Below are 21,191 nucleotides of genomic sequence, written 5' to 3' on the forward strand. Positions count from 1 at the left end.
GAAATGGTTTATATTCTATTAATGGCAAAGAGGGGAGCCAAGAACAGTGGCTAAATTTATTTGAAATTTTATTGAATTTAGTTGGATTTAATCACTGGACTTTTTGCAGAGGAAGATTCTCTCTAAGCTAACATCTGTTGCCAATCTTCCTCCTTTTTTCTTCCTTTCCCCTCTCCAAAGCCCCAATACATAGTTGTGTGTAGTTGTACGCTCTTCCAGTTCTTCTATGTGAGCTGCCACCACAGCATGGCTACTGACAGATGAGTGGTTTGCTTCTGCACCTGGGAACTGAACCTGGGCGCTAAAGTGGAGTATGCTGAATTTTAACCACTAGGCTATCAGGGCCAGCTCTAATCATTCAACGTTTTTAAAGGTCCATTGGTGTTATTTTCCCTGAGGTTTTTTTTTCATGTTTGAGGATATTTTTGTACTTCTGTTATCCTCATTGGGTATAGAATGTGTGTCTCAAATTCAATATCTGGCTAAGTTCTCTTCTTATATTAAAAATTGCTGTGGAGAGAGGTGATTCTTTGTTGTATGTAGCTTTCTCTTTTGGTCTGGCTACCTGAAGAATTATTCATGTAATTTTGAAATTAAATAATTTGGATATTACCCAGTGAAGTTTTTTTTCTTTTTTGAGGAAGATTAGCCCTGAGCCAAATGCTGCCCAATCCTCCTCAAGTTTTTTCTTTTTAAAATTTTCTTTATGCTCATTTCATCTCCAGACTCAATACTTTCTCCATGTTAGGAGAATTATCCTAATTGGATTTTCTATGGTTTATTTTTTGACTTCTCTATTTTATCAATAATTTTTATATCAATGATAATAGTGAATTTTAAAAATAGTAACACATGATTATAGAATTCTTGAAAATATAAACATTATAAATAGAAATAAATGTTGTTGATGGACACCCAGAGTCCCTTCTCTTAGCCTCTCCCTTCAACTCCCAGAAATAAAATATTATCTGTTTGATGTTTAGCCTTCCACATCTCTTATTTATTTTCAACATATACACGTACCCTAGCAAATATCTAGCATTTTTTGGTTTCAATTTTATTACATTTAGCAAAAATGCTATCATATTTGTGAGGCTATCTTTAATTGGTTTTATTCAACAATATCTCTAGAATGCGTGTTACTACATGTGGACCTAATGCAGTGTTTTCAACAGCTGGAAAGTGCTATGTGTTTTATTTTATTTTACTTTTGTTTTGTTTCCTCCCCAAAGCCCCAGCACATAGTTGTATATCCTAGTTGTAGTGATGAGGATCAAGAGTGCCCCAGGGAGAGAAGTCCCAGGTGCCCTGCCCTACCTTTGGATCTATATCATCCTCCAGGAAGCATAGGACGTCCTGACTTAATCCGATCTCATTTCTTATCTAAAGTTACAGGACCACCCAATAACCAGATCCAACCTGCAGTCATACCATGTTAACGATTTTTTTGATCTTTCCTTTGTCTTGTAAAGAAATAACTCACATATTTATGCCTTATAAATTTAACTCTAACCCTCAACACATTGCAGCTCTTACTGCCCATAGGTCCTGTCCCCATGCCTGCAGCTCTTTACTGCCCATGGGTCCTGTCCCCATGCTATTCCATACTATTCTCTGAATAAAAGAGCACTACTGCTAGACCTTGAGAGTCCAAGAAACTTTTCTTTCGACTCCTTGACTCACTGAGCCCGTATCAGTAGGTCATTCTAGTTCTTCTATGTGGGATGCCGCTACAGCATGGCTTGATGAGCGGTGTGTAGCTCTGCGGCCAGGATCCAAACTGGGAAAACCCTGGGGCACCTAAGCAGAGCGTGCAAACTTAACCACTCAGCCATGGGACCGGCCCTATAGTACTATGTATTTTAAAATACCAATTTATTTAGCAAGTCTCTTATGGATGTCAAGGTTGTTTACAGTCTTTGCTATTATAATACTCAATAAATATGCAAATAGGTGGGAATTTCTCTATGCTAGAAACAGTTTTGGAATTGCTGTGTCATGGAAATTTTAAAGTTCAGTAATTTCCAAAATTCTACTCAAAATAGATCTACCAAATTTTATTAATACCACAAGACTACCTTTGTTTCAAATTTTTCTCTCAACAGGGTACTCTGTCATTCCTTAATTTTTACTGCCTTTGTTTCCTGGGCTGCTGTAACAAAATTCCACACACCGGGGGGCCTAAAATGCCAGACAATTACTTTATCCTCCAATGTTTCTGGGCAGCAGAATTCCAAAATCAAGGAGTCTGAAGGGTCAGTTCCTTCTGGAGGCTCTTCTGAACTTTGCTTAGTCTTCCCCTCGTTGTTTCTAATTAATTCTGAAATTTTGGAATTGTGCTACTTGCTTCTCAGTTATCCTTCTCTAATTTCCTTTTTAACCTCATTCAACTGTTTTATCATGTTTTTGGTTTTTTATCCTTGAGATTTGATTCCTTTTAAATTTATATCATCCTAAGAGTTTCTACTACTTGAAGCAGTTGTGGGAAATTTCTTTCTCTTCTCTCCGTTTTATTTTCTTCATTTGCCTCTGAGTCTTACATGTTGTATCAGGTTTTCTCCCCCTGAGGAGTATTTTACTCTTTATCATGCCTTTTCAACTTCTTTTGTTTTTGCTTAATGTGGACATGCTTGTTATTTGTTTCAAAAGGGTGGATAAATTCTACTTTCTTGTACTGCCCCAGGGCATGAGACCTATTTGCCTTTTGTTTTCCCCAGTTCTCTCTTTCTCTCTCTCTCTCTCTCTGTGTCTTTCTGTCTGTTTCTCGGTCTCTGTCTCTCTGTCTTTCTCTCTCCCTCTCTCTCTTGTTCTCTCTCTCTCTCTGGTCTCCATGCACACACACATTTAATTGTTCCTTTATCTCATCTTTCTTTTCAAACATTTTATAGATACAGAAAAGTTGAAAGAATAGTACTTTGAACAATCTTTTTCTTTATACCTCTCTCTCTCTACACACACACGTTTTGATGAAATATTTTAAAATATGTTGCAGATAACATTCCAACTGAATCTCCACTATTTCTGCACACATTTTCCAAGTAAAAAGACATCCTCCTATATAACCACAATACCATTATCACACTCATAAAATTAATATTGAGTCAATAATACCATTTAATCAACAGCCCACATTTAAATTTCCCACCTTGTCCACAGAATGTCTTTCATGGCTGTCTCTCGTGTGTTTCTGGAATCCAACTGGTGTTTATCCATCGTGCATAAATACTGTTGTCTATTGAGTCTCCATTCATCTAGTTCACTCCACTGCTTTTTCACTTGCATGACATTGAAATTTTAAAGAAGCCTGGTGAGTTTTGTTGTAAAATACCCCACAGTTTGGATTATTTTGATTGATTCCAAAGTTTAGATTCGTGTTAATCATTTTGGGAAATAAATTATATCACAATTGTGGGTTTTTTCATTGTGTTGCAACTAGAGGTGCATCTACCAGTGTGCTCTACATAAGTGACATGAGGGTCACCTCTTCCTTTTGTAGTTAAGCAGTAATCTGTGGAATAACACTCGGAGAATGTGAGGTTCTCCAACTGACAACACATTTTCACCCAGTGCTCCTGCATCCATTGTTATATTAAAATTTAGGTTAGAATTATATCTCATTGTAAGTGAGAAAATAACTTTCTAATTCTATACTTCCTATAGGGTGGGAATTTTGCATAAAAAGCAACTTTGCATAATACGGAAAGGAGGGAAAAGGTGGGGTAAAAGGAAATAGATGAAAACAGATTGTCAATGAGCTGATAATCATTGAAGCTGGGTGATGGGCCAATAGTTATTTATTAAAATTTTACTTTTTAGAAACACATTTTTTTTCTTAAGATTGGCCCTGAGTGGGGCTGGCCCCGTGGCTGAGTGGGTAAGTCTGCGTGCTCCTCTGGGGTGGCCCAGGGTTCCGCTGGTTCAGATCCTGGGCACGGGCATGGCACTGCTTGTGAGGCCACGTTGAGGCAGCATCCCACATGACACAACTAGGAGGACGTGCAACTAAGATATACAATGATGTACTGGGGGGATTTGGGGAGATAAAGCAGAAAAAAAAAAAAAAAGATTGGCAACAGTTGTTCGCTCAGGTGCCGATCTTTAAAAAGAAAGAGAAAAAAAAAAAGATTGGCCTTGAGCTAACATCTGTTGTTAATCTTTCTTTTTTTTCTTCTTCTTCTCCCCAAAGGCCCCCAGTACATAGTTGTATATTCTAGCTGTAGGTACTTATAGTTCTGCTATGTGGGATTCTGCCACAGCATGGCTTGATGAGTGGTGCTATGTCTGCACACAGGATCCGAACTGGCAAAACCCAGGGCCTCAAAGCAGAGTGCACAAACTTAACAACTTGGCCATGGGGCTAGACTCTATTACAATATTTTATCTATTTACAACTATATGCTAGTGTGTGTTTGTTTAATTTAGTATGTTAAAATACATTACTCTCCTGTTCTTGGTATTCAGATTGAAACAAATTTATTATTCCATTTTTAATGTGAAATTTGAAATAATCCTGTATAACTCCCCAAGTAACCTTTTTGGTATCTTAATTGCATCACATTAAATATATAGTAACTCAGGGAAAGTTGACACCTATATGATATAGCATCATTCTATCAAAGAACAAAGGTATCTTTCCAATTGTTCAAGTCTATTTTTGTGTTTTTCAGTGCTGTTTGAGAGTTTCCCTCATGTGGGCTTCGCTCACGTCTTCTTCTAAGTTTGTGCCTAAATTTATCTTGTTTCTTCGTCTTCCTCTTCCTCTTTCTTCTTCTTCTTCTATTTTTTGCTATTTTAGATGGAGTTTTCTCTATTTTTTTCTCTTTTATAGTTTTACATATAAATAATCTTTGTTTTTATATTGACTTAAGCACTATTTTATTACTTTTGTTCACATTATTGTTGATTCTCTTGGATTTCCAGCTATATGATCTGGCATTGGAATAGATTCCCTCCTTTCTGATAGTCTGTCCTTCTCTGACTGATTGGTTGTGTCTCCAGGCAGTATCAAGCGGTGGAGCTGTGGGTGTCCTTTCATGTGCCTAGTGCCCCTATTGAGTATCTGTTGTTTCTGCATTTCGTTTCATGAGATGCTGTCTTTAGGAATATTCCTCTGCTATGTTATAAAATTTAGGCATTCCTGATATATAAACATTTATAGAATCTGAGGGAAGGGGAGAAGACAGAAAACGAAATGCTCCTTTTTTAAAGTTTATGACTTTAAGTGTATTCTCTCTTTGGTTGCTAATTGAGAAGGCTTTATCTCTTAATTTTATTTGTTATGTGGACAATTTTTTTTTAAAAAAAACAAAAAAATTCTTAAATTAAAGGAAAGTTAATGTATTATCCCACCAAACTAAAACTTATTCACCTTAAAAACATCTTATTGAAATTGTTAAAAAAAATAACAGACTCAAAATGGAGTTATTTGCCCTCATGACAGCAAATCAAGACTCAATTGCAGTTTCAACCTCTCCCCAGAACGTAACCTTTAAACAGTCAATCTGGACTTTCCTGATTAGCACTGGTGAGGTAATCTGTGTGGTGAGACCCCTGCCATTCCTGTCCTCCAAAGAAGATGACCCAGCTTAAAGCAATCCTTACTTTCTTTTGCTAACAATGTCTTTGCCCCCTAGCCCTTCTGCCTATAAAAACCTTCCATTTTGCATAGCTCCTTGGAGTATCTCTCTACTTGCTAGATGGGATGCTGCCCAACTCATGAATCACTTAATAAAGCCAATTAGGTCTTCAAATTTACTTGGTTTAATATTGTTTTTTAACAAAATATTACATGTATAAAATGTGCATATTATAAGTCTACAGCTCAATGAATTTTTACACCATGAACCCACCCATGCAACCAACACCCAGATAAAGAATCACATCAGTGCTGGCTTCCCAGAAGATGCCCTTGAGTTCTCCTGCGTTTGCCGCCCATCTTCACCACTCTCACAAGAAAACTGCTACTCAGGCATATACAGCATAGAACAACTTTATTTGCTTTCTACACTATTTAAATAGAATCCTAGCATATGTATTTTTGACCAGTCTAACTTCTTCTGTTCAACAATATCTTTATGAGATTCATCCATGTTTTAGGAAATAGTTGTAGATTTTTAAATTTTCATTACTGTATAATATTCCACTGTATGACAATAGGACAACTGATTTATTAATTCTTTTCCCAGGTTTTTGGTGTTTTTAAATTTTTGAGATGCTTTGTTTGGTTGGTTTTGCTTACTATTTTGCTAATTCTTTTTGGTATTTATTTTATTACTAGAAAAGAAGATTATGTGATCTGTCTTCAAATTGTCATCCTTATCAGACATTCTGCCCTGAAATTTTTATGTGAATTTGCTTATGGTGAACTCCAGCGAGAGGATTCAAGGAATCCTTTTAAATTATTACAAGTGAGAAGAGTGAAAATGGGGTTGTTGATCAAGGTAGCATCTCCTAACAGATAATCATCACAGACTTGATTATAAAAGGACCATCAGAAGTCCATAGAGTGACCAGGGACCAGATGCTAAGAGATGTGTTAAGCCAATGGTAGAGGATGAGAAGAGCACATTCCATTGACTGTTTACAAGGAATATAATATCAGGCCAGCTGCTTTTGTCCTGTATATCTGTGCTGTGTGGTAATAAATAAAATAACAATCTTATACCACTCTTTCTAACTACATCGTTGACATAATACTCAATTACTCTGGATTCTAGGTGGAAAATTATTTTAAATTTTATATGTGTCCTGGTTTCCAGTCAAATGTATCGAGAAATGTAATAAAGTAGATTTAGAATCCTGTGTTTTATCATTAGCTCTGACACTTAGTAGCTGTGTAAATTTGACCAAGTTATTTATCTTTGTGATAAAACATAAAACATCATAAGGGCAAGCAATTAAACTTTTAGTGCTTAACTGAAAAGTAAATGCTTATAAATGTCTAATGAAATAACTCACAACATTTTCTCCATACTCATTGACCCTCCTGGACTAATATATCAAAATGAGTTGCTATTGAAAGGAGTTCATGGAGGTTTTAACTGGTGAAAACATACTCTTTTGTTTCAAATATAATAGGCATAAGATATCCCGATGTTTAGGAGCTTAGTTTATGAAAAATATGAAATATCTACATTTTTTAAAAAATGGAAAATCCACAGAAACTTATTAAGAAGAACATTTAAAAATATTATAGCATAACTATTCAGTTTCTATTACCATGCTTTAATATATATTTGGAATTTTGAAAAACTCTCTAATGCATATATAAATATATGTATATATGTGTACATATGGCAGTAAAAGGCCTCAAACATATATATTCATATATACATATATATTATAATTAAAGGCCTCAAATTTATGACAGCATTTTAATTTATAGTTCTAGAAGAACATTTTTCCAGAATATTGATTAAAGATGCTAAACTCATATTTTTGTTCAGTATTATAAAATATGAAACTAATAAACGTATAAAAATGTAGGAATTTCAGTTTATTCAGATGAAATTCAGAGGACTATGGAGAAAATTCAAAGCAGAATTTTAAAATTGTGACATGCAAGAATAATCTTGTTACAGATATTTTTCATTATACTCAATATTATTGACTATATTTTTACTATTTCTGAAAGGATAAATTGGTTTACCTAGACCTTTAGTCATGTAATGTGTCACTGTGCTGTATAGTGGATAAAATTTATATGAATTGTTTCTCCATATATAACTAGTAGTGTGAGTGTATGTACACAAGACAGAGAGAAAAAGAAAGAATATTAGTTAAAAAAATAACAATATACTAAAAATAACAAATGTTGGAGAGGGTGTGGAGAGAAGGGAACCCTCATACACTGCTGGTGGGAATGCAAACTGGTATAGCCACTATGGAAAGCAATATGGAGATTCCTCAAAAAACTGAAAATGAAAATACCATATGACCCAGCTATCCCACTACTGGGTATCTACCCAAACAACTTGAAATCAACGATCCAAAGTAACATATGTTCCCCTATGTTTATCGCAGCACTATTCACAGTAGCAAAGACATGGAAACTATCCAAGTGCCCATCAACTGATGATTGGATAAAGAAGATGTGGTGTATATATACAATGGAATACTACTCAGCCAAATAAGCCAGACTGAGAAAGACAAACACCAGATGGTTTCACTCATATGTGGAATATAAAGCACATGGACAAAGAAAACAGTTCAATAGTTATCAGGGGAAGGGGGTTGGGGGTGGGCACAGGGGGTGGAGGGGAGGAAGTATGTGGTGACAGACAAGAAATAATATACAACTGAAATTTCACAAAGGTTTAAACAATTATGAACTCAATAAAAAAACTAAAAAAAAATAACAGCAAGACAGCTCAACATTCTTTTTTTTAGGCCTATTTATTGACATACCTATTCAAATATCTTGGTCCATTCTCAACTGCTTCATTTGAAAGACTAATTAACATTAACAAGCCACTGTATAGGCTTAATTGCATGACTTCTCCATCAAAGAATGCCATTTTTTTGCTGAAAATCAGCAGTAGCAACAACAATAAATGAATATAAACTTTTAAATAATGAAAAGACAAAATTTTCACAATTGTATTTATTAGCCTAAACTTGATATTCTATTTTAATGTATCAGATGAAAACGACAGCAAGTGGCCATGAAAGTAGAGAGGGAACAAAAGAAATAAAAATATATTAGCATCAAAACATGAAGTCTTTTTAAATTATTGATACTTAAAATCATTTTTGTCTTTGGAAATATTGCTAATGGTTGTGGGAGAGAGAGAAATTTTACAGATAGACTTCAATATGGAAGCCCAATCTTGTGACTTGAGGATGCTCGCGAGTAATCCACCTTATAGAACGAGAGCTGAGTTTCCAGATTTGACCCATAATGGGATCTGGGCACCATTGAAGAAAAGTGGTTTGAAAACTCTCTTTCAAATAACAGTTTCCATGGTGATGTCTGGGAGCATTTCAAGCCATTTCAGTGGTTTGAGCACAAGGAAACCAGGGTATATCTCTGGACTTCTATTCTGCTTAAAGAAAGCCTGTCCATTCTATGATTTGTATACAGGGACTCTGTGTACAATTCCATAATAGCTAAGAACAACAACATCAACAGAAATAAAACCACTATTATGGAAATTTTTGCACAAAATATTTCAGTAGTCAAAACCTTTCAAAATGCTATCTTCAAAGGAAGTACTTTGAAAACTGAACACAAACATGTATCATATGCCTCTAAGAGAACCTGTAAATATGTGTCCTATAGTTGCTGTACTTTAAGAAAGATACAACGAAACTGGAGAAGTATACAATTCAAGAGATAGAGGAGTTTGGAGGTGGCCATATGTCTGTCACCATACCCATGTGCAGCTCTGTCCCAGGCATTTCCTGGTCCCTAAATCAGACCACCTGGTTTAAACTTTGACTGGTTCTGTAATCCATTAGATACCTATCCGTGTAAATCAATTATTTTTACTCTCATCTGTAAAAATGGGAATAACAGCAGTGCAGGCATTTCTGCTATATACTTTTCTGAAAAGCTTTGGGTCCGAAAAATTGCACATTGAACAGTTTCTGGGTGGGTTTAGGCATAGAACATGCAATTTCGTAACCAGAACAGAAACATAAACAAGCTGGCCACTCATGTCCGCCAGAGGCTGTCTCTGGGGCTATTAGAAATGCTCAAAAAAATAGAATGTAGCTGCTGCTTGAAGATACTGAGACCATTCAGACGGAAGTGGAGTTCTGAACGCAGGAGAAAATGTGACCTACCTTGAACCCACCCCTAAGCAAGGCTGGAGGTGTGTCTCTCTGGAAACAGGCAGTGCATACGGATGCTTATTTTTATTTTTACCAGCTTTGTAGTGGTATAATTAACGTGTGATTAAATACACATATCTATAGTGTACAATTTGGTAAGTTTTGAGGTGTGTATACACCTGTAAAAATATCGCCACATCCAAAATAATGAACATACCCATGACTCCAAAAAGTTTTCTGTGTTTTTGTAATTTATCCCTCTCTTTCGTCTTCCTTCCCAGGCACCTGCTCATAACTTTCTTCACAGTAGATGTTTGTATTTCATGGTTTTATATAAATGTAATCATATAATATGTAATCTTTTTCCCCCTTCTTTCACTCAGGAGAGTTATTTTGATATGTATCTATATTATTGTGTGTGTCAATAATCTTGTACTTTTATTGTTGTGTAGAATTCCATTTAATTAGCATATCATAGTTTGTTTATCAACTTACCTGCTGATGAATATTTGAGTTGTTTCATTTTCATGGCTATTACAAACAAATCTGCTATGAATATTCACTCAAAAGTCTTTGTATCAACACATGCTTTATTTAATCTCAGATAAATACTTAAGAGTGGAATGGATCATATTGCAGGCATATCCCTAAGTTTCTGAGAGACTGTCAACTTGTTTTCCAAATGGTTGCGCCATTCACACCCCCATGAGCAGTGTGTGAGAGTCGCAGCTCCTCCAGAGCCTCCACAATACTTAGAATGTTCATTCTATTTAATATTTGCAATCTACTAGGTGGGTAAATGACAAAGATCCTATTATAGTTGGAGACTTCAACAACCTTCTGTCAGTAACTGATCAATCAAGCAGGCAGAAAATCAGAAAGAATATAGATGACCTGAACTGCATTAAACTAAACAGCATGATTTCCCACAGGTCGAAGAAGGAGTCTCTCAAGAGAACTTAAAAAAAAAAAAAAAAGTGGGGGCCAACCAGGTGGCAAGCAGTTAAGTTCGTGCTCCACTTCAGTGGTGGCCTGGGGTTTGCTGGTTTAGATCCCGGGTGTGGACCTACTCATGGCTTATTAAGCCATACTATGGCAAGTATCCCCCATATAAAAGAGGAAGATGGTCACAGATGTTAGCTCAGGGCCGATTTTCCTCAGCAAAAAGAGGAGGATTGGTGGTGGATGTTAGCTCAGGGCTAATCTTCCTCCAAAAAAGAAAAAAAAAATCTAAACAAAGATACAATTTTTCAAAATTTGTGAGAGGCAGCAAAAGCAGTGCCTGGAAGGATATGTATAGCATTTCAATATTCATATTAGCAAAAAGGAGCGATTATTTGAACAGGTATTCAGCAAAGAGGGAATATGAATGATAAATAAGCACATGAAATTGTTATTTAATTTCTAAATATTGGAGAATTACCTGGCTATGTTTCTATCAATTTTTTTTTAATTTAATTCTGTTGTTGTCTGAGAATATACTTTGGAAGATTTTTATTATGTTAGATATAGTAAGGTCTCTTTAATGGCCCAGAATATGGTCTATCTTGGTGAATGTCCCATGTGTGCTTGAGAAAAATGTCTATTCCACTTTTGTTGGATGGTGAATACTGTAAATATCAATTAGATCAATTTGATTGATAAGGCAGTCCAAGTCATTTGTATCTTTACTGATTTTCTGCCTGCTTGGTTTATCAATTTCAAACAAAAGATTATCGAAGTCTCCAACTGTAATAGTGAATTCATTTAAGTCTCCTTTCAGTTTTATCAATTTTTGCCTCATATGTTTTGATACTCTGTTGTTAGGAACATACATATTTAGGATTGTAATGTCTCGTTATAGAATTAACTACATAGTTTGTCATTATGTAGTGTCACATTTTAACTCTGATAATATTCCTTTTTCTGAAGTCAGTTTGTCTGAAATTAATATTGTCACTTCAGCTTACTTATGGTTAATGTCATTATGGTATGTTTTTCTCCATCCCTTTACTTTTATCCTATCTGTGTCTTTATATTTAATAGATGGCCTTTATAGAGAGTATATAGTTGAGTCTTGATTTTTTAAGCTAATCTGAAAATCTCTATTTTAAACTACTATATTTAGCCATTCCCACTGAAAGTGACTATTGATATAGTTAGATTAAAATCTGCCATCTTTATTTATTTTTATTCTTTGCTTTATTTGGTTTTAATTGAGCATTTTATATAATTCCTTTTCAAATCTCTCTTGGCATATAATTTATAATTCAATTTAAAAATTTTAATAGTTGTGTATGCAGGAGAGGAACAGCTGAGGACTGGACCATGGGGCTCAGGGAATTGAAAAAAGGTGCACACAGCTGATGGCAAAATAGACATACTTTTATTCACTCTGGTTGACAAGCCAGTGGGAGTGCAGCAGCTCCCCTTGTGGCCGCTTTTATATGACTACTAGACAAAAGTGGCATACAGCCAGCAGATGACACAATGTTTATTATCCAGGTTACATAGGAGTTTATATACATGGATGGGGCGTGTGTTGCCTGCAGTAGACATGCTGAGTCACATCTGCCCAGAAGCTGCTCCGGTCTGATTGTTGATAGTACCTCCATTTCCCTTCAAGTTGCCATAGTATTTACAATATACATTTAAAAAGAATCAGGTCCACTTTCATATAACACTGTATCACTTCATGTACCATTGACATATCATACAATAGAATATTTCCATTTCCTCCCACATCCCAGAATCATGAAGGAACTTTCTCCATTCTTCCCAAGGAGAATTTTTTGGGTTACTGGAGGTAGAACTCACAAAATTGTGGACCCCCACTCAAGGCTGCCTATCCTTTTCCCTGAAGTATTTAAATCTCAAATTAATCCACACTCAGTCTCCACTAATATGTCAAATCCAGTTGAAATGTTTCTCCTGGTCTTGGCTCCAGTATACAGGATTCTGTGCCCAATAAGCCCTGATTCTTTGGAGCTCTCTCTCAAGTTTTTGGAAGCAGCAGTTTGCCATTTGACATCAATTATCTAATGGATCTAAGAAGCGTTGTTGATTTTCAGGGTTTTTTTCTTGTTATGAGAACAGGAGTCATGACTTCTAAACTCTTTACACATGGGGCCAGAAACTAGAAGTTCTAACAACATATTTTTCATACTAGTATTTGCATGTTTTAATTATATAATTTTCATTTTATTATTTTTGGCTTATTTCCATTCTTCCTATTGTCTTTTGAATCCTTGAACATATTACTCATTGTAATTTTAACTTCTGGGTTCAATAACTTCATTCTCTTTGTTCCTTGTTCTTTTTTTCCTATTGATAGTTTTTCTTTTGATATTCAGCTAAGTTTTGTCTTCTCATATGCATTGTGATTCTTGTTATTGAATTCTAGATGCAGTATATAGAAATTATAGATATATGTTGAAGTTTGAGATTGTTTATTTATTTATGCTTTCCCTAGGCAGCCCGGCAAGGGCAGATCTCAATCTATTCAGGATTATTGTCTTCTAAAGTTGCATTTCAGTTCTTGTCAGCACTTGTCCATTTCCAGATCTCTCTTATTTGAAGGACACAGCTCATCCTTTAATATACATCATGCCCTGACTCCCAGCAGATCTTAAAGTCAATTTTTTGTCTCACCAGGCCCCTCGAACTTAGAAGTTCTTCTTGACTTTTTCATCCCTCAGCTGCTACTTTCTCCTCAAGGAGAAAAGAGATGTCAAATTTTAGTCTCTCTTCTGTTGCCTTTCCTCATCAACTGGATCACACTCCTGCAACTTCACATTACTTTGGGAACTCTTCATTGATTTCAAACAGAAGGTTTTCCTGTTTCAATTTGAATATAAAGAAATAAACGTTCCTTTCTCAAAAAGAAGATTGATCTGAAATATCTGATCTGTTTCTACCAATAGCTGAATTCTACTTAATAAATATTAGGAAAATCAATAAGTAATAAAAGTTAAAGAGTAAAATAAAAATAATAAATAAATCCATGGTTATTACAATTAAACTAATTTAACTTAATTTAAACCAATTGAGTGTGAAAAAAGTTGACACCAGCAGCTCCATTTTATACCCTAGACTCCATATTCTTAAAAAATATGAAACTGCTCACCTTGCTGACCTGTCAAAAGGCATTTATTTGCTGAGAAAGGATTATCTGAAGGATTGTGCAAAAATATACATTTTCTGTTGGCAAAAAAGATGTCCTTAGATAAGCTAATGACCTGTCACATAAATTGACCCTTCCTAACAAGCAACTGAAGGGATTGTTCTGGGCTCCCCTTGTTGCCAATTAAAACTCCTGATTTTTATTCCTTAGGAGGACACTTTTCTGGCTGCTGCCAAATCTTGTGTTCGCCAATTACAATTCTCATACCCCCAAATAAATGCTATCCATTTGTTTTGAAGTTGCTTCATTTTTTCTAAGTTGGCATAACTTAAATAATATTTCTATCAAACAGACACACGTCCAGGAAACTTCTTCAGATATGCAAGACATGTTTGGTGACTGAAGTTTATTTTAACAAGATGTCCAAAAAGAAGTAGACCATTCTCCTACTTATGTCAAGAAGTTGACTTCAAATTTTGGAAATATAAGTGTTGTTACACTCCGTGACACAAAATACAAAACAATCTTTGTTTTTACTTAAGAATTGAATTTTGGATTCAAAATTTAAAGTTAGGCTTACCTGCTGCTCTTAGAGCCTCACTGTTAAGTGAAAAATTTTATAAGAGATGAGACTATGAAATTATTGCAGTGATATTAAGAATATCTGGATTCCACAAGATGTTAAGAATCTTACAAGTAGTACCACTGGACCAGAGGTCTATGGGGATTTGATGGTATTATAAGGGAAATAAACTAGGACTTTTGATGCATATCTATTGAAGATGCAATGTCCTGTGGGGGATCAAAATTGGCCACCCCAAAACATGTCTCTTTGCCTTGATTATTTTTAAGAATAAAAGACTCTGAGAGAAACTTTGACCTTTTCCCTAACTGCATAAAATAACTAGAGATAAAAGCCCCATCTCCAGGACAGGCCATTACCATAGATAAGTCTGGGTATTGGTAGACTGTGAGGGTCCTTGCTAAGCCCATTCTCATCAAAGTTCTAGCTACCAAACATTTACTTTTCCATTTCCATGTGAATTCCCTTCTTCCCCTTTGAAGCTCCAAACCACTCCCCTCAACATCCTCCTTTGTCTATAGCTGAAGAAAGTATTTAAGCTGGCAGCCTCAATCATTCTGGCTAGTTGTTCAGTTTTCCTGGGTTTCTCCCATGTCTACATGTTATAAAGCTTTGTTTGATTTTCTCTTGCTAGTCTGTCTCATGTCAATTTAATTCTTGGGCCAGCCAGGAGAACCTAGAGTGGGTAGAGGAATTCTCTTCCTCCCCCACAGTTGTCTTAAGCCATATACACACAGTTATGCCTGTGGACAGATAGATGAAGTAGCATGATGTTAGCCAGCTGATCAGGCTGTCCTCAAATATAAGTAGTTGATAGTTATGAAATAAAATCTATGATGCATGCAGCAATTACTTCATATTAAAATAATATTATAAATATTGACTAATTAGTAATTACCTGTGCTTTTCATAGTAGCACTAACAGAAATATCTGAGATAAAATTTATGGACTCATTCCTCATTTTTTGAAAATGATCAGTTGCTCTAATCTTGGATTATAAGATTGATTATACACTTTTTTGCACTTTTTTCCTTGAATCAGAAGTCATCACACTTGCTAGAGTAAGCAATAATGTTTTTCTTCTTCTGAAAATTCTTCAGGGCACTGTTTAAGTGCTCATTCTTAACATGTCTTAAATCTTCTTGTGTAATGGCTTTAAGATTGAGGTGTAGAACAGTAACAGCAAGCTATTACCGCACGGAACTCCCCCTTACATGTCTCTGGAACTCACATTTTGCTAAAGTACAAATTAAGCAGCACTCCATGAATCCAAATCTTCTGCTATGATTCAAGTTTGTGGTTGTTGTTTTAGATAATTTGTTCACTGTACTTTCAGCAACATTTTATTAGGTCTTCTTTTTTTTTTACGGATTGATTTGTGGTGAAATATACTCTTATCTACCGTTTAAATTGCACACTATCCAATTTAACCATCTTTCTCTTGTCAGAATTACAGGAATCTCTCTCCAAATGTGGGACAATTATATTCCTAAAAAAGTAGCACGGTTGAGGAAAAAAATCTGTTTGACAAGAGCAAGTTATCATAAAATGGGAAGTTTGGTAGAAACAGATATAGGCATTACATATATAAATGCACCCACACATGCAGAGTAAACTACAACTTTAGAAGGCATCTGCTTCCAAAATAAACAAGATGCGTTAGTGTCAAAATCTTGGCTCTTCAAGTAAGCGTCCTATTTAATCACTTTCTCATATTGTTCAGGATAATATGCTATAACTTTGTGTCCTTCCAAGGTAGAGTCTCCAACAATTTGGTATTATGTAATTACATTATTTAAGAAATTTTTAAATAGTTCTTGAGGGTTTAAACTTAGTGTCTTTTTTATTGAGATGCCCTCTACCAGCCTTGCTGTCTAAAACTCATTGATTTATCTACTCATTTATTTTGCAAATTTTAGCAAATTGCTTATATCTCTACCAGATCTTTTCGCAGAATCACTATGATAAAGGATAAGTTTTCTTGACCTGTCTTCTAGACATTCCTATATGCTTAGCATTGTGGTCTACACTAAATTAAGCAAATGTGAAAAAATTGAGGGTTTTAAAATTTATAATGCAAACACAATTCTACATCATCTTGAACTGTTACTGGCAAAAGGAGTCGACGAGCTTAGACTTGGATTTCACCTTTAAATCATGTGAAAGCCAGTGTGATCTACTAGACGAGGCTAGTGTGATTCTGTTTGTGTTTGTTTTATTGAAAGGCAAGGTGGAGATGGTTTTATTTCGTTCTAGGAGGACGGCTCAATGTTAGGAGTATATAGCATTTACTGTCTCAAATGCTGCTTAGCTGGCCTCTCTTTACAGACTCCTGTTTCTACAGAGACAAAGCAGACAAAAGCCGAGGGAACAATGTCCATGAACAACTTGTTACAAGATGCTTTTTGAGAGCTAGGACTAAAGGCATTTGTCTTGTTTCTGTTCCATTGGGCACAATCCAGGTGAGGACTGCAGAGAAGATAGAATCACCTTGAGGGGCCGGCCTGGTAGCACAGCAGTTAAGTTTGCACGTCCGGTTCTCAGTGGCCCGGGGTTCGCCAGTTCGGATCCCGGGTGCGGACATGGCACCACTTGGCACACCATGGTGTGGTAGGCGTCCCACGTGTAAAGTAGAGGAAGATGGGCATGGACGTTAGCTCAGGGCCAGGCTTCCTCAGCAAAAAGAGGAGGACTGGCAGTAGTTAGCTTATGGCTAATCATCCTCAAAAAAAAAAAGAATCACCTTGAAACTCCAGGATTTAACCCTTTAAGGACAGTAGTGCATATAAACTTTGGCAGAGATGTCAGCATATCTTGCTGATAATGTGTGTAATTTGCAATTTGCAGGCATCCTCTCATGAGATGATATGAAGTGGACTGAGATAATATGAAAGCTCAGTTTGTGTGTTAGTAGAAGTTTGCTTTTCATGATACCTGGCATTTTTCGGAGCAGTGATGTTTTGTGGAGAGAAAATTAAATTTGAGTAATTCTAGTTATTTTAATTCTATTTATATCTTTTTGCTGAGTAAGCCTAGAAAAGGTGTGTTATTTATATCAAATTAGTTTCTATTTATTTGCATAAAGGCTCTATAAGTCTGTTAAAAGTCAATTTTACTTTTTAAAAAATCAGTCTCCTGGTTAAGTATTTTCTTTCTCACAATATGTAGTTCAAAAATAAACTTGGAGTTTTTAAAATAATTAGCTGTTATGTAGAGAAGTTTTAGTGTTCAAGTTTATTGCACTGCTAGTTGTTATCTTGATTCAGTGGTATTCTAATTAAGACAATTGGGCTGGAACTTTAGAACATACGAAAATCATACGCTGTATAATTTTTAACATCGAAAGACTGCACTTTCTTCAAGAGTGTTTGTAACTCCATTCTCTACCTCCACAGTTTAATTAACTATGCATTTTTTAACTCCTGGATATTTGTGAGGTTAAACTGACATTTTTATTGACTTAAAACAATAAAATTTCTCTCGGTGATCAATGATATTCCTGATCAATAGGCAGCATTTTCCCTGTCGGGCATTCAGGTTTCCCCTCCCCAGAGGCCTTACAGTCCTGAGCGTGCAGGCAGCAGATGGAAAAGTGTGGATGAAGGCATGTCCCAGGGGCTGAGAAGTATAGCCCCTGGCTGGGCAACCAGTTGCCAGAACAACTCTTTACCATGATAAGAGTCGCACAAATTGAGCTACCCCTGACACACGAGTATCCTATAAGCTTACCTTTTCCAAAGTCCCAGAGCCATGAAGCAGATTTCCATGATGCTGCTTCAGTCCCACGTCCCACAGTGTTGCCCATCACTGGGGGCCACAGAAGGCTACCACAGAAACTTGGCGGGTGGTCTGAAAAAGCAGGGGAGACATGATGAAATCTCCCTGGTCTCAGGGACACAAAGATGTCATCTAGCCCCCACAAATTCTCGAGAGTCCAGCAACATTTAGTCAATTAATAGAAATCTTCAGTCACAAAATTAATTGTAAGACCGTGTGTTTCCATTCAAACCTTGCATAAACCAAGGCATTCTTTGCCCAGAATTGGTCTGTTCCTATTTTTGAAGTCCAATAATAAATATCATGATCTCAAAATATACTTCTTTTAGTTCTGTACTGCCACTAGCTTTATCCAAGCACATGCTCATAGGCATCCTCTACTGTATATTCTTTTCCAAAACTGTGACTTTCCACAACTATTTCATTATTATATTTTGACTTGGGACTGGTAATTATGAAACGACAATATGAAAATCATTTTGTTGCCACTTACTTCATATTTAAACAACTTCTTGTATACTACTATCTCAGCCCCAATTGAAAATAGAATGAGAAATGTAAATTAAAAAAAATCACAATGAGAAAGAAAATAAGAGATCAGAATCAGAGTGGCTAATCTGGTGCCATATACCAAAGCCCAAGAACAACAGAATGCTAAAAGTTTGCCATCCAAGACTCAGAAAACCCTTACATGATTCTGGCAAGTATTTCCCTCAACTTGTGGATCTTTAAGGAAGACAGAGAGGAATAGAATTCTCCCAACCATTCAAAATCTCTGAGGGAACATCCTCTGGCTTAAAAAGGCATCTCTGTCTCTAATCGAGACCAAATGCCCAACTGCTCAATTTGAGGTCTTGGAAAAGCCTTTTTTTTTTTTTTTTTTGAGGAAGATTAGCCCTGAGCTAACATCTGCCACCAACCCTCCTCTTTTTTGCTGAGGAAGACTGGCTCTGAGCTAACATCCATGCCCATCTTCCTCTACTTTATATGTGGGACGCCTGCCAGAGCATGGCTTGGCAAACGGTGAGTAGGTCCGCACCCAGGATCTCAACCGGCAAACCCCGGGCTGCGGCAGTGGAATGTGCAAATTTAACCTCTGTGCCACTGGGCCAGCCCCATGGAAAAGCCATTTTTGATCTCAAAACAAATGTTTTCTAAATATATGTGCAGTTCCAAAGCTGCTACTATCTGCTCTAGCATTTTGAGTCCTCCCCAAATGATTATTATTACAATAAGATTTATTACAAAAATAACTAATATCCATTGAACATTAATTTTATTTCAGGCAATATCCTAAATTCTTCACAAATATATTTCAAAGGTAGCATTAATATCCTCATTTAAATATGAGCAAGTGGTGTTTCTGACGGGGCACTCAGGTCATAATGGTGCGCCTTGTTTCCTGCAGCTTTAGAAATGCACACTCATTTCAGGCACCTTTAAGTTAGGACCAGGAGAGTTAAATCAGTCCCAGAGACTGCGATGTTTTCCAAGGGACGATCCTGAGCCCATTTATGAAGATGCTTAGAAGAAAGGGAGTGATATGCGCTAATTTACCCAAATGCATGCAATGGGGAAATGCAGAGAATAAGAACTACCTGTCTCAAGACACCAGAAAGTACTTGACCTGTTTACCAGTTGGGAGATAAAACCCACATAGAACTGGGAAGGACGCAGGATGCAGTTCACGTCTTTGGGCATGGGGACAGAGTTCCCTTGTATTAATGACTCTAAGAGGCAGACTTCTAAATACGCCCCGCTTTCTCCAAGATTTCTGTCCCCTGGTTATTCAATCAAACATTAATCTATTTACTGATGTAAAGGGGCTTTGCAGATTTAAGCAAGGTTGCTCATCAGCTGCGCTTAAAACAAGGATTATACATGTGGGCCCAATGTAATCATATGAGCCCTTATAAGCAGAAGAGGAAGGTAAAAGAGGAAGGCAGAGAGATGCAGCAGAGAAGGACATCAGAGAGATCTGAAATCTGAGATGGACTTGACATGCCATTGCTGGGTCTGCAACGTAGAGGGTGTAAGGACCCTAGGGAGGCCTTCATGATCTTTACAATTCCCTTTGTTTTAGCTTTATAATTTCTGAAGCTTATTTAACTACCTTTTATTTCTTAACAACTGTCAAATTTTTCAGGCTTTCTTGAAATAATAATCTATATTTTTAAAAGCAGTCTCTTAATTTTTTAACTTTGTTCTTAATGACTTTTAGGATTTCTCAATGATTTTGGACACATCTGCATACTCTTTCCTAATGTTGTGCTCCCTCTTTGTTTTTGAGCATTTTCAGGGATTTTTCTAGTAAACTTGTGTTGTCTGAGAACTAGTAAGATATTCAGATTTAATTTTCTATTACGAAAATTCTATTTCATATCTTAGATAATTACACATTCAAATTTATATAGTATAGGGGCAGATCCAGTGGCACAGCGGTTATGTGTGCACCTTCCGCTTTGGCGGCCCAGGGTTCACCGGTTCGGATCCTGGGTGCAGACATGGCACTGCTTGGCACGCCATGCTGTGGTAGGTGTCCCACATATAGAGAAAGATGGACATGGATGTTAGCTCAGGGCCAGTCTTCCTCAGGAAAAAAGAGGAGAATTGGCAGCAGATGTTATCTCAGGGCTAATCTTCCTCAAAAAAAAAAATTATACAGTATACTCCTTTGGAACATATTTTTAATTAAAACAATCTGTCTTCCATTTTAATTTCTATTTTCTCACAATTTTATCTTTTTCATCCCTTACTTTTATAATTCATGAGAGGTTTATGGCGTCCTCCATTTCACTGATTCGATTTGCAATGTCAGTTTATTTACTGCTCACAAAATTTTGTTTGAAATTTTCTTTTTTTGCTCATTCTCTGGATCCTAAAGTATCTGACCCAGTCTCAAATTTATTTTTCTTCTCCTCAGTACATTCTCTTCCTTTCTCAAAGAAGCCATA

General features: G+C 36.2%; 1 long non-coding RNA gene across 1 annotated transcript in view; it reads right to left on the reverse strand.

Moving 5' to 3' along the window:
• Positions 1-12,122: 12,122 nt before the first annotated feature.
• Positions 12,123-21,191, reverse strand: part of LOC103566537 (uncharacterized) — a 122,620-nt gene continuing 113,551 nt past the window's right edge. The window contains exons 3-4 of the long non-coding RNA XR_011539016.1: positions 18,190-18,309; positions 12,123-13,590 (exon numbers count right to left, since the gene is read on the reverse strand). This is a non-coding gene — a long non-coding RNA (uncharacterized lncRNA). The remainder of the gene's footprint in view (positions 13,591-18,189; positions 18,310-21,191) is intronic.

Source organism: Equus przewalskii, chromosome 4 (genome assembly GCF_037783145.1).
Source record: "Equus przewalskii isolate Varuska chromosome 4, EquPr2, whole genome shotgun sequence".
NCBI lineage: Eukaryota > Metazoa > Chordata > Mammalia > Perissodactyla > Equidae > Equus > Equus przewalskii.